This window comes from Ailuropoda melanoleuca, chromosome 15, assembly GCF_002007445.2.
Source record: "Ailuropoda melanoleuca isolate Jingjing chromosome 15, ASM200744v2, whole genome shotgun sequence".
Taxonomy (NCBI): Eukaryota; Metazoa; Chordata; class Mammalia; order Carnivora; family Ursidae; genus Ailuropoda; species Ailuropoda melanoleuca.
Genome location: NC_048232.1, coordinates 87851340 through 87865060, shown reverse-complemented (window position 1 = coordinate 87865060; position 13721 = coordinate 87851340). Strand labels below are relative to the sequence as shown.

At 49.3% G+C, this 13721-nt stretch overlaps 1 protein-coding gene across 3 annotated transcripts in view; it reads right to left on the bottom strand.

The window, feature by feature from the left end:
• PPARA (peroxisome proliferator activated receptor alpha) overlaps positions 1-13682 on the bottom strand; it is a 66316-nt gene extending 52634 nt beyond the window's left edge. For all 3 annotated transcript variants that reach the window (XM_034643451.1, XM_011229417.3, XM_011229416.3), the window contains exon 1: positions 13495-13682. The gene's annotated coding sequence lies outside the window, so the exon portion shown is untranslated. The remainder of the gene's footprint in view (positions 1-13494) is intronic.
• Positions 13683-13721: the final 39 nt, after the last annotated feature.

Here is a 13721-nt window from a genome sequence, read left to right as displayed (position 1 = left end):
GCTCACTTCTGTTATTGTACATTCTATGCGTTTTGACAAATGTACGATTACATGTGTCACTATTACAGTATCGTACTGAGTAGTTTCACTGCCTAAAAACCCTCTACACTTTGCCTACTCAACCCTCCCTCCCCCAGCCCCTGGCAAACACCGATCCTTTTACCCCCTGCAGTTTTGCCTTTTTCAGAATGTTATATTGTTGGAATCATACAGTATGGAGTCTTTTGATGTGACTTTTTTCAGGTTTATGATTTTTTTTTTTAAAGAGAGGGAGAGAAGTGTGGACAGGGAGAGGGAGACAGGGAGAGAATGCTAAGCAGACTCCATGCCCAGACTCTTGACCCTCATGACTTGAGCTGAAATCGAGAGTCGGACGCTCAGCCAACTGAGGCACCCAGGTGCCCCTCAGGTATATGACATTTTTGATAACAATGTCAGCGATATCAGTTGCCAAAATGTTTTCCAACGTGGCTGCGCCATGTGACATTCCTGTCATCAGTGTGGTAGCGCCCCTGTTGTTCCACATCTGCAACCACACTTGGTCAGTCTCCTACAGTTTAATTTCAGTCATTCTACTCGGTGTCCAGTGACCTCTCTACTTCTGACAGCGTACCTACTACTGTCAAGCTCCCTTTCCCTAATGATAATGATGCTGAACATCTTTCCATGTGCTTACTTGCCATCCGATGCCCTTTCTTGAAGAGTCTGTTCAAATCTTTTGCCCATTTTTGCTTTAATTCTTTTTTTTAAAGATTTTTAAAATTTATTTATGTGAGAGACAGCCAGCGAGAGAGGGAACACAGCAGGGGGAGTGGGAGAGGAAGAAGCAGGCTCATAGTGGAGGAGCCTGATGTGGGGCTCGATCCCAGAATGCTGGGATCACACCCTGAGCCCAAGGCAGATGCTTAACCGCTGTGCCACCCAGGCGCCCCTGCTTGATTACTTTTTAAATATTAAACTAACCCTGTATTCCTGGGCAGGGGGGGACCAACTTTCAGCATGCTGAAGACGCCTTTTCATTGTTTTCTGGCTGAGAAAATTATCTCTGTTTTTGGTTTAGAAATCTGAGAATCTGGTTGAGAAATGATCTCTGACTTGTTGCTCCTCTGAAAGTAATGTCTTTTCTGGTTGTTTTCAACCTCTAGCCTCTTTTATGATGACCTTTGTTTTTCAGCCATTTCACTATAGTGCATCTAAATATGGATTTTTTTTTTTGTCTTAAATTCTGCATCTAGTTCTGTAGAATTCAAGGTTTCTTGAATTTGTGACTTGATGTCTTTCATCAGTGTTAGAGAGACTTCAGTCCCTGTCATTGCAAATATTGCTTCTGCTCCATTCTCTTTCTTGTCCTCCTAGGATCCCAATTATACGTACAACAGAATTCTCAATATGTTTGTATTCTGTCCTTTTGTCTCTTTGTGCTTCATTTCAGATACGATTTTCTGAACTATCTTTAATCCCGCAATTCTCCCAACAGTTGTATCTACTCTGCTGTTATATCCATCTACAAGGTATGTAATTTCAGTTTTTGTATTTTTACTTTTGTAATTTCTACTTGGATATTTTTCAAGTCAATGTTCTTTCTAAATATATAATTTCTAGTGTCTACTAAAATTCCCACCCTCGTTGTTTATCTTCTTGAATAGAGTAAGCAGGTTATTTTAAAGTTTATATCTCATAAGCCCCATATTTAGCATCTATGGGTCTGTTTCTGTCATCTATTTCTGCGGTTCATGAGTTCGCTTGGTTGGTTTTGTCGTGTGCCATTCTGTGCAAACAGTTGTGCCTTACCCTGAAAAGGATCACGCAGGCAGAAATTGTGCAAAGTGATTTGACTAATCAATGGTGAAAATTACCATGCCCTTTAAAACTTTCTGGCAAAACATTAAAAACTCTATTATCACTTGTAAATGAACAGGGGAACAAAAATACAGTAAAACTAATATGGATTTAGTACACTGTAATTTAAAACATTAGAAACACTGAAATCCAAGTCTCATTTCCTTGTTAAAAAAAAAAAAAAAAAAGCTTCCCAAGAGTAGCGTGAACCGTGCTGGCCTTCCTCTCATTGTGTAACTCACAATTTGGAGTGAGCATCTTTTCTGGGCTTTTGTAAATTGTCACACTCCTAAGTTTGGACTGGCTTCCAACACTTATTTCACGTTCAGTGTCATGAAGTATCTTGGAGAGCTCCTCTAATGTTGAAGTGTTGCACTTGGATCACCTTGTCTGGGACCTCTCCATCTTTCTGTCTCAACCACGTTCCTCGTTTATGTGGATAAGTCACTTTTACCAAGTGCCTCTGGCTGCCCATCCCGAGTCTCCAAATGGCAGCATCCCCACTGCTGTTTTTCCTGTAGCTCCACGTATGTTTGATTATAATCTTACTCCGGCGTTACCACCTTTCATTTACTTGCTGTACCTTTTACTTAGTTGCACCTATCCAGTGCTGGAAGAATGTCTGGTGGGTTTGCGGCTGGGAGGCGAGGGGGCAGGCGGTGTGAAGGGAATGATGGATACATAGACCGACTTTGAAAGAAGAGACGGGATTAGCCACTGATCCTTACACACATCTGTCACCTGTATAGTGATTTGCAGACTTCCTGTACCCACTTAGTTTTGGTACCTGGTCGTGGACACCTGAGCCGTGTTGGGGGGAGCCTAATGGTATTTAACTAACTGTGGTGATTGGGATTCCTGCATATGGAACTGCCTGTATTTGAGAATTTATTCCTAGAAACAGAGGCCTAGCATGATGCTTTGCTCCTGCAGGCATCTGCCAGGGTCCTGGCAATCTGGGACCCCCTTCGTCCAGCCTCCAGGACTGAGATTAGTTAGAACGGGGCTCAGTTTGTGAGCAAGCTCATTGATTTCCAGTCACCTGTATTCCTAGAGGGCAGCTTTTGGGTCCCAAAGTTTGGGCTGTTTCCCAGGATTTTCCCTTCTTTTGGTTTTACATCCCAAGTTTTTACTCTTAGCCATAGAGATATGCTATTTAGCTTCTCTACTGTTTCATCCATAAATTGACCAACACACAGGGAAGGTCAAGTGCCCATCATCTCCAAACCTCAGCCTGACCACTGTTCACCACCTGGCAAGTTCTCCAATGCCATAGTGCATGTTTAAAGATTTTGTCCACCTTTTCAAGTTGACTTTCCAAAGTAAAAAAAAAAAAACAAAAAAAAAACCTAAGCCATTTCCAAGAATGGAGCCCCCATCTTAACATTTTCAGACCACTTAATAGTTGTGACTATCAGTTCCACGGTTTGAAATAGCTGTTTTTCTCTTTATTTTTTATTTCCAGGGCTCCAGAGTACTTCTGTACCCTTAAATAAACTCCGTAGACTGGCACGTGACTACATTTCCTTAAGGTCTTCTTCATATTCAGGTAATCTTACTCACATAACATCTTTCTAATAAAATGCCAGTAAACTGTAGAACAGAGAAACTCATCTTTTCAACAGGCACAAGAGCATAGATTAGTGAGTAGAGAGGGAGGCTTTGTTCATTCAACAGACATTTTTAGGAGCCTTCTGTGCTGGGCCATGTTCTAGCCACGGAGGGTACAGGAGTGAAGAAAGCAGACAGCATTCCCTGCCCCCATGGGGCTGCCCCTCTAGGGAGGGGAGGCGAAGGAGAAAGCAACAGAGCATGTCCTACGTTGGACGGCGACAAGGCAGGCGGGAGGGGCTACAGTTACAAATACGGGGTCAGAGAAGACCTCCCCATGTGGGGAAGAAGCACAATTAGGATGTCCTTCCTCCGGTGAACAGGGACACGGAGCTGGGAGAGTCCCATGGGGCCAGGACCTCCCTACACTCCGGCACCGTCCACTGCTCACCCTCAGCAGTGGCAGCTTTGCCCCTGGCCTCAGCCTGATGGAGGGAAAGAAGGAAGCCACCACGCTCTGCTGTGCTCTCACGCATGTCCCTCTACAACTGTCCCCGCTTGTGTCTGGGCGACTTCCTCTACCCTGACGGCCTCATGCGCCACCAACTCTGGTCCCAACCTTTTATCTTTGATGTTCTAGATGTCTTTCGTCGACACAGCTGGACACTAAGCAGGTCACTCACATTCGAGTATGAACAAGAGAGATGGTGAATTCCATGAGCACGGGGTCATGGTGTGGTATCAAATAATGGCCCCCACAGATGTCCACACTCCAATCTTGGAGCCTATGGCTATGTGACCTGGCAGAGGGGGCCCTGTAGGTGTGGTTGAGGGTACTGCAAGGGGTTGGTTTGTGTCCCCCTGGCCAAAAGTTATGTCCAGAATGTGACCTTCAGAATGTGACCTTATTGGAAAAGGGTTCTTTGCAGAAGTAGTTATGATGAGGTCACATGGGAGCAGGGTGGGCCCCTAATCCATTATAAATGGTGTTCTTATATATAAAAAAAAAAAAAGGGCAGGGGCATTTGGACCCAGACACACACACACACAGACCACTGTGTGATGACAGAGGCAGGGACTGGACTGCGGCGTCTACAAGCTAGCGAATGCCAAGCTTGACAGCCATCGCCACAAGTTAAGCGAAGGCAAGGAAGGGTTCCACCCAGAGCCTCGGGGTGGGGGGCGGGGTGCGGCCCTGCCCACACATGGATGTCAGGCTTCTGGCTCCCAGAACTGCGGGGGAACACACTGCTGTTGAGCGTGCCGCTCGGTTACGGCCACGCGAGGAGGATGGTCCCAGATCCTGGCAAGGAGAGTACCCGGGGTCATCTGGCTGGGCCCCATCGAGTCCCCGAGCCCCTGCCTCAGAGGGAACTCTCTCTGGCTGCTGGCGGGCAGAAGGGGAGGTCCGAGAGATTCAGAGTGTGAGGACGACTCCACCCATGGTGCTGATTTTGACTATGACGGGGCCACAGGCGAAGGGATGTGGGCCACTTCCTGAAGCTGAGACCCACCTCTGGCTGACCGCCGGCGAGGGAACAGGGACGGTGGACGGCGTGTCCATCCGAACAGGCTGAACTGTACTGTATGTAAAGAATACGTCAGTAAACCGGACTTAAGAAAAAACCCAACCTCAAACCCATCTCGGTTGCCTGATTTGTAGGGAGCCTAACAGAAAGAAGGAAGTCTGGTAAAATGGATTCTGGAAGCCAGCTGAACGCCTCGTCATGCCCACAGAAGAAGGCCGCCAGGTTGATCTCCCAGGCACCTCTGGGAGCCGGCCCTGCTCACACCTGCCGTCACAGGCTGGTGACAGACCCGGGCAGGATACAGCTGCCTTGTCCGCACCGCCACAGCCACGGAGCCAGAAGCCTCCCAGCCCTCGAAGGCCTCGACATCACCCGTCATCTATAACCCAAAGAAAGGCTTGCATTTGTCTACGGGATAATAGCCTCTCTCACTGCTATCAAACCAAACGGTGTCAAGCTAACGGCACACGATCCAGCTCTTGTCCCACCAAGTTTGCCTTTCGGGGAGCAATTATCATCGTTATATGATTAAGACAGACTCGCTGCTCGGGGGGCTTATCTGCTTTTAATGCTGGAAGTGTCGGCGACAAAGAGAAGGCCGACCCTGTAACTAAGCGAACACTGCTTCCCGCATTTAGGTCATTACATGCACAATTAGAGTTAATATTCACCTAAGATTTACATTCTGCTGAACTAAGTGGGTCAGAAGGATTTCACTGGAGCACTTAATGCCTTCGAGATAGTAATCAGAAGAACTAAAATGGGGTCTGAAATCTCTCGGATAATTTTTGTTCACTCTTGCCTCCTTCCCGACTTCCTTCCTTTAGTGAAAGGAGGTTCTCTATTTTAAAGAAAAATATTTATTGAGCCACCCATTCAGCTCGCTGTTAAAACTCTGGCATCATTTGCTCTGGGACCTGCATCCCATCTTGGCCTGGGATCCCTACGCAGGGCTTTGCAAGGGCAGGTAACCGTGCCTGTGGCCTTTCCAAGGCTTCCCCAGCACCTAGAACGCTGCCTGGCACAAGGGAGGCACTCATTAAGTATTTGTTGAGTAAATGCCCAAGCTCGGAAGTCAATGACAGAAGCACTCAGCAGGTGCAGTGCCGGCGGAATACGTCGAATCAGAAAGTTGTGTGGTTTCCATGTCTGCGGGACAGAAGCTTGCATCCGGTCCAGGGAGGGTCCCGGAAGGCGTGACAGAGGAGGGGGCACTTGGGCATCTCCCTGGCAGGGTGGTCCCACAGCAGCTGCCGCTCACGAAGCCGGTCGCATGGCCCGAGGCTGAGCCGATGGGGAGCAAGGCGGCCCCGGCTCCGGGCTTCTGGGGTCCGTGTCGCACGGCGAGAGCAACTTCCAGCAGGAAAAGCACCTGGGTGTCTAAGTGCTTGCGTTGGGGAGGTCCGAGCGGGGCAGAGTTCAGAGAGGAGCCCCCACGAGGGTAGCTTCAGGCTTGGAACCACAGGGCAGGGGCTCTGGGGGCGGGGCTGAGGGCGGGGTAACAGAGTGTCCCAGGCAGGAGGGAAGGCGCTGGGTGAGTGAGAGGAACTGGCGGTGCAGGAAGAATGTCAGCCCCTGAGAGGAGGGCCGCGCCTTCCTGCCCACACGGAAGCCGGGAGCTAAGGCTGGATGAGTCACTGCAAAGCCGGCAGTGAAAAGAAGCCGAGAAACAGCTACAGGGTCCTTACTGTGGGGCAGGTATAACCACCCCTGGAAAGGGCCGGCGTCCACCCCACGTGTGGACGAGAACCCCGAGGTGCAGGCCAGGAGGGCCCACGGGAGGCCAGAGCTGCAGCGCGCCAGCCAGAGGCCACATCCTGGGCCGGGAGGGAGGCCCAGCCACTCTCAGTGGGAGTCTCTGGGTGGGTCAGGGTGAGGTCAGGAGGCCGGTGCACGTTGGGCCTGAGGTTCTCTAGGGACCTCTAGGGAGGAGGCAAGGCCCGCTGGACCCAGGGAATGGCGGAGAGCAGCTGCTGGCACTGAGAGAGGAGTGCCGAGGGCTCCAGGCCGGAAAATGAGTGTCTGCGTCCCTGGCCCCCTGGCAACGCAGCTTGGGGCGGGGACAGGTGATGGCCGAAGCGGTCTTCCGACGCCGGGCAGAGGATGTGCCAACACCTCCGCCAAGGGTGTCACATCTCATCTCGGAAAAGCAATTCCTTCACTGAGCCCTAGGTTTGGATTCTTGCTCTTGTCCTTCAGGGCTCTCGTTCTCAGAGACCGTGCCAGTCTCGATGCCGTAACTGGCCGTGCATCCTTCTGAAATATGTTCTAGAGAAGGATTCACGTGGCTCAGAAGGCCCACCTGCGATGCACGGTCAGTTCGGGCCTCTGTGCTTCTGTCTTCCGTGGTCGAGCCATGAATGAGCCACAGACGTGTCTGCCTTCCTGCCTATCGTTTTCCTTCCAGATTCTTCCAGATTCTTACTTCCTTATTATCTTGTGTCCTGTGAGTACTAAAGATAGCAGCTGTCCTTGAGTGTGGTTAAATATTCACGTCCACCTAGCCTCTGACCTCGACGCCAAAGGCCAACTTTGTCTGTTTCACCTAAGTCAAGAGAACGGAGCAGACGGAGGTCGATCATTTCCGGTCTCCAGGGTGAAAACAGAAGACCACCTTTTCCTCTTGTTACGTTGATACCCTGCTCCGTACCGTCTCCCCATCTTCCCACACGGAGCCTGGTGCTTTGAGAAAATGACTACGGCCCTTCACAGAAAGCATCTCGCTGGAAGCTTCCCGCTGTCACTCAGCCGGGAACTGTGACCTTCCTCTCTGGGGTGGCCTTTACAGGCTCTCCCCGACGCCTGCCCCTTCGCCTCGCCCTCTCCGCTCATCCAGAACCTCCTTTCTCTGCACCTCACTGATGCCCCTGGGCACCAACATTTCCACCACCCCCGAAACATGAGTCCCTTTAACCCTGTGTATGCTGGTCTTCTCCTGTCAAGGGACACCAGCTTCAAACGCTTCTAAACATTCGATACCTCTCTCCTCATGCCTCTCATTATTCAAAGCCTTCTTCTCGGGGTGTTGCTCCCCGCAAAGCCCTGGCTGGGAGCATCCTCGCCCGGCTGAACTCACTCCTTAGCTCTCAGGACTCCTGGCTGCATAGAACGGACTAGGTTTATCGTCCTGATTTGACAACTGTAACAACAGAATGTCTTCCTTTCTGGAAAACTCTCTCCACACATGGGTGCTTCTCAGAAGAGGAGGGAGGGAGGTGGTTTTCTGAGCCTGCATGTGCTTGGGACTGTGCGCTGGGCACCATCAAGGGAGCCCTGCAGATGCGGGAGGGAGGCCCCTGCCCAGACCAGAGACAGTGACAGAGAAAGGGGGCAATCATCATGGGCCTGCGGAGTCCTCCCCGCACAGATCCGGACATCCTGGGACAGCATGAGCCGTTCAAATGCTCCGGTTTCAACCAGATTTCACATCTCTCTGCACGGTTTTCCTTTTAAACATCATCCACGTTAATCCCACCCCCGACGCGCAGAGAGAAAACCAGAAATGGAAAGTGAATGCACAGCAAACGATAAGCCTCTGGCCCCGGTTTCAAGCTGTCCCATAAAATGAGCCAAAAGGAGACTGCAGAATTTTTCAGATTTCCTCACGATCCCTAGAAAGGGGGAAATGTGTTCCTCATTTGGGCAGCCTAGACAACCTGTCCGATAGGGAAAGCTGCCGGAGAGGCTTTTAAAAATTCTTCTGGCCAAGAAATATCCCGTTTGACACACAGGTAATAGGAGAAACCTGGCATGCAGATGGTCCGGATTGGATCACAAGTGATCCTGTCTTGTACAAGCCATGTTGCTTAAGTGTAAATCTCATTTAAGTAGCCACGTCACGCTGACAACTAACTTCCTAGAATATTTCAGAAAGGACACATCCATATGTCAACCTCTACGTAACTGGGCCCCTTTTACTGGAGCTTGGCAATTTGTCACCTTAGTGTGGTTATCACAGAACCGCAGACTTGTTCAGTTACAAATGGCTGCAAGAAAGCTTGGGGCCTCACTCACTCATAAAAATGGAATAAAAAAAAAAAGGAACTACAACATACTGTTCACTTTACTCTGTTATAATTTCGAACCCTTCATACGAAGCTTCATGATCTTTGAGGCGATTCGTCTTTCTGCACTTGCTCTCCTAACTTGGATTATCCAAAGTGATGCTTCCCTAAAGGTTTACTTGTGGTCTCTAAGCTAAAGTGTCAAGCGAGTACATCGGACGAGAAACTGTCACAGCTCTTTATTTGCAAATCTCTTAAAATAGAGCAAAACCAAAGCGGTCAGATGAGTGCGGCTTCCTGCAACACGGAGACACGGAGCCAGCACTTTCTCTAACTGCCCCGGTGCCTATCTTATCCCTGCACCTGCACTGTCCACTGGACCCCTGCCCTCTCAGAGATAAGCCCTCCTGAACTTGCACCAGGGTAAAGATACCCCTTTCCTGATGAGCCAGCTGTCCGGACCCTGAATCCATGATCTTGCAGGAAGAAATAGCATTCTGTCGAGTAAGAGTCTCAGGCCGGGGGCGCCTGGGGGGCTCAGTCGTTAAGCATCTGCCTTCGGCTCAGGGCATGATCCTGGCTTTCTGGGATCGAGCCCCACATCAGGCTTCTCCGCGAGGAGCCTGCATCTTCCTCTTCCACTCGCCCTGCCTGTGTTCCCTCTCTCGCTGGCTGTCTCTCTCTCTCTCAAATAATAAAAAAAAAAAGTCTCAGGCCAGCTCATAACAAGTCTACCTGATACACAACGTGCCCCAAATCTAGTGAAGATCATGGTCAGAATCATTCCAACTACAACGACCGCCTTTATGACATGGATGCCATGGGCACCACACAACGGGTCCCGCATGGGTGCAGCGATTCCCGTCTCCTTGTGGCGGAGAGTAAGGTCTCGCCATCCCAGGTGGGAGGGAAGCTGCAAAATGCCAAGAGGTGTGATGGGCAGGCCTGCCGTCTGCACTCCTAAGTCAGCTCCCACCCACACAGGCGTCCCGTAGAAAACAGAGGCCCACCGATCAATCCTTGTCGAATTGAATTCTGCTAATTGCTTTGTTCAGTGACCATTTGCAAGGACCTACTCGGCGCGTAAGACCAGCCAGGCAGACATGGACAGGACACATGCTGCTCTTGGTGAGTCAGACCCTGTGGGGAAAGTAGGACTAACGAGAAGCCTCGGTGCAGCCCAGCAAAGCCAGGCCCAAGTCCCAGAGGACTTCACCCTCCAAGGATGAGGGACAGTCGTCCCCACGTTCTGCTGCAGTGGAATAAGGGTCAACGCATCAGATACGAGCACAACGGGAGGGCACATCCGCATTCAGAGAAAGCCCTAAACACTCGTGACCATTTTGCTTGTCCTGGCATAGGTCTCTTGTTTATGTATTCAAAACCAGGGGACAGGGGCGCCTGGGTGGCACAGCGGTTAAGCGTCTGCCTTCGGCTCAGGGCGTGATCCCAGCGTTATGGGATCGAGCCCCACATCAGGCTCCTCTGCTATGAGCCTGCTTCTTCTTCTCCCACTCCTCCTGCTTGTGTTCCCCTCTCACTGGCTGTCTCTATCTCTGTCAAATAAATAATAAAAAATCTTAAAAAAAAAAAAAGGATCTTTAAAAAAAAAAAAACAAACCAGGGGACAAAATCTGTATGCATGGCGGGGGGTGTGGTTTTCTGAGAGCCTTTGAAAATTCATAAAATGGCCTGGGCAAAAATAACGTGGGCATCAGCTGTGGCTCACGGAGAAGCCCAGGCCAGGGCTTCCTGCTTCATGGGAAGACACGTCGGGGCTCTGCGCGGGTTTTCCTATCGTACGAGCAGTCTTCACGTAGGCTGCCACTTTTGAGCTTCCCAACCCCTCCGAGAAGTGAAATGGGATTTTGGGATGAGAAGAGAGCGGTAGAGCCGTCTAGAGAGGTGGACCAAGACCCCGGGCCTGACAGGCAGCAGCTAACGAGCCAGAAACCAATTCTTGAGCTGAATGACCCAATGCATTTCCACCGTGTCAGGCTGCTTCCGACGCAAACCGAAATGTCTGAATGCTTTTTCTTTTACTACATGCTGACCTCGAAACAAAGGCCGCTCAACCACAAAACTAATTCTAACACGGCTGACCCAGCGGGGACTAAATTCTCCACTTCTCCGAGTACAGAGACTCTTCCAGACACCACACTATCACAATGACGAGATGCTGCATCATTCAGTATTTCAGGGCAAGGAACAAACGCATCTCCAGATCACAACTGTCAGACTAGGTCATGTCCGATTATCCGCAGAACCAGTCGAAAAATCGCACGCATGTGCTCCTCGTCATAAGAAGCTCACGGCATGTCAGTGTTAGGACTCCTCGGAAGAAGAAACAAGGTCTTTCACATACGGTCCACTGGGGCTTCTAGGGCTTTTTCTGTTTGGTTCTTACTTTATTTTTATTTATTTTTTTAAATTTTAACATGTTATTTTTTTATTTGTCAGAGACAGAGAGACAAGCAGGGGGAATGGAAGGCAGAGGGAGAAGCAGGCTTCTCTCTGAGCAGGGAGCCCGATGTGGGACTCGATCCCAGGACCCTGATCATGACTTGAACCGAAGGCAGATGCTTCACCGACTGAGCCACCTAAGCGCCCCTGATTCTTACTTTAAAACTATCTTCAGGGGCGCCTGGGTGGCTCAGTCGTTAAGCGTCTGCCTTCGGCTCAGGGCGTGATCCCGGCGTTCTGGGATCCAGCCCCACATCAGGCTCCTCTGCTGGGAGCCTGCTTCTTCCTCTCCCACTCCCCCTGCTTGTGTTCCCTCTCTCGCTGGCTGTCTCTCTGTCAAATAAATAAATAAATAAATAAATCATATCTTTAAAAAAAATTAAACTATCTTCACACCAAGTTGGAAATTACAGTTCACCACCTCATTCTCCCTACCCACGTGACCTGGCCTTGGAGGTGAGCGCGCATGGTCCGTGTCCCTAATAAGGCTGACGTAGCAGATACGGCAAATGTCTACCCGCGCACAGAAACTATGCCTTTCTTTGGAATGTCTGTGGAACCTGGGAAAGACTGACTCAGTATCAAGCCACCAAAACCAGAAATAAAAACAGAGGTCCTCAAATTCAAAACCAGCAGAAATTATACAGGTCACAGCCTCTCTCAGAGCAGTGCAACAAGATTGGTCCAAATGTTCGTCAGAAACACCAGCCACTTGGAAGGTGAGACACTCATGCTAGTTTCCTTTAAGAATATTTTTGCGCAGAGACTGCGGGAGAGGAAAAGGAGAAAAGAGAATTGGGGGTGTTTAAAATCTGTTTACACTAAGCCGAGAAACATTCGATTTTTTTTTAAAGATTACTGAAACAATACTTCTCGTACAAACACAGCTGCTCATGGCATGCAAGAAAGAGAGCGCTGGTTGTCAATCACGGAACGGCAGGGTGCTTTGGCAAAATCAGTTCCCCTCCATACACTCCAGTTCCACCTTTTAGGATGAGATGAACAATCTCCAACTTTCTTTTTTGTATTTTGGCACAAAAATCAGCTTCACAAGCAGATCCGTGGTTGTCTTGCTCCATACTGAGCACCCAAGCCCATAGCAGCTACTCAGTAAATAGTTGCAGAATGAATGAATAATATAGATATTACACACAATTATATATAATATATATTATATATAATATATATACACACATATATTATATTTATTATATATTATATGTGTGTATGTATATATCTATACACACACAGACACACACATTAAGGGACTGGCTAAATAATGACTTTACCTAGACACGATGGAATAGTATATAGATATTTAAAACGATGAAGCAGAAACACATTTATCTCACACGGCCAGATTTTTCACCACCCGGTAGTCAACAACGCAGAAGCAGTTCTCAAAGTGGCTGCTGTGGGAGAAACACGCCTCTTCCCCCCTCTCTTGTTCTCTCACACACACAATGTTTAAAAAGCTGTTTGCAAGTCTGACAGACATGAGCTAGTACAAGCTATTTCGTGATTATGGACTATCTCTCATTATATGTCTAAGATCTGAGAAAAGAGGGGAAAAAAAACATTTTCTCTACGGTTGGTTACTTGCTTTTGCCTCAGAGTTGTAGAGAAGTGTGTCTCATTCCCTGTCTGGTCCCTCGAGGACAGGGATGTCTCCCATCCAGCCACTTCTCCAGGCTATCCCTGTCCTGGGTGATGACAGTTCCAGACCTGACCTACCACCCCAGCAAGCTATCTGCTTGATATTCAAATCCGCATGGAAACAGCAAGAAGAGCCCCCAGGCCGCTCTGCACGTTCGGGCACCTGTAACTTCAGTGTTGGTCAAAGAAGAACACTTCTCACAGCTCAACTGCCCAGATTTACATGACATGGAACCCAGCCGCTAGAAAAGAATGAACCTCTCGGTAAAACTGAGAGAGGAACCTGCCAGGTAGCAGCATCCGCGTTCGTTGGACTTTCAAAGCACTGAACACACTCCTAACTTGGCACCACAAAGTAATAACTCACCCAAATGGCTAGTTTGTAGGGCAACACAAGTCAACACGTAAATGTTTCGGTCTGGAAACAGGAGCGAATCAAACCTTCCATTTACCTGGGATGGCAACGTCTTACTTCTGAGCTGGTCTCTCCTCGATTCCTCGCGGAGGCAGGGCCCTTCCCTGCAGCCCTGGTAGTAAGAAGGTAAAGGAGGAAATGATTACGATGTGTCCTCTGGATTCTCCCCAACTCTCCGCCACCTTGGCAGAGGAAAGTCACCGTGACCCTACTTCAGCAGCAATGGAAAACCCGGTGCCCCCCTGCCCTGCCGACTCCCCCCTC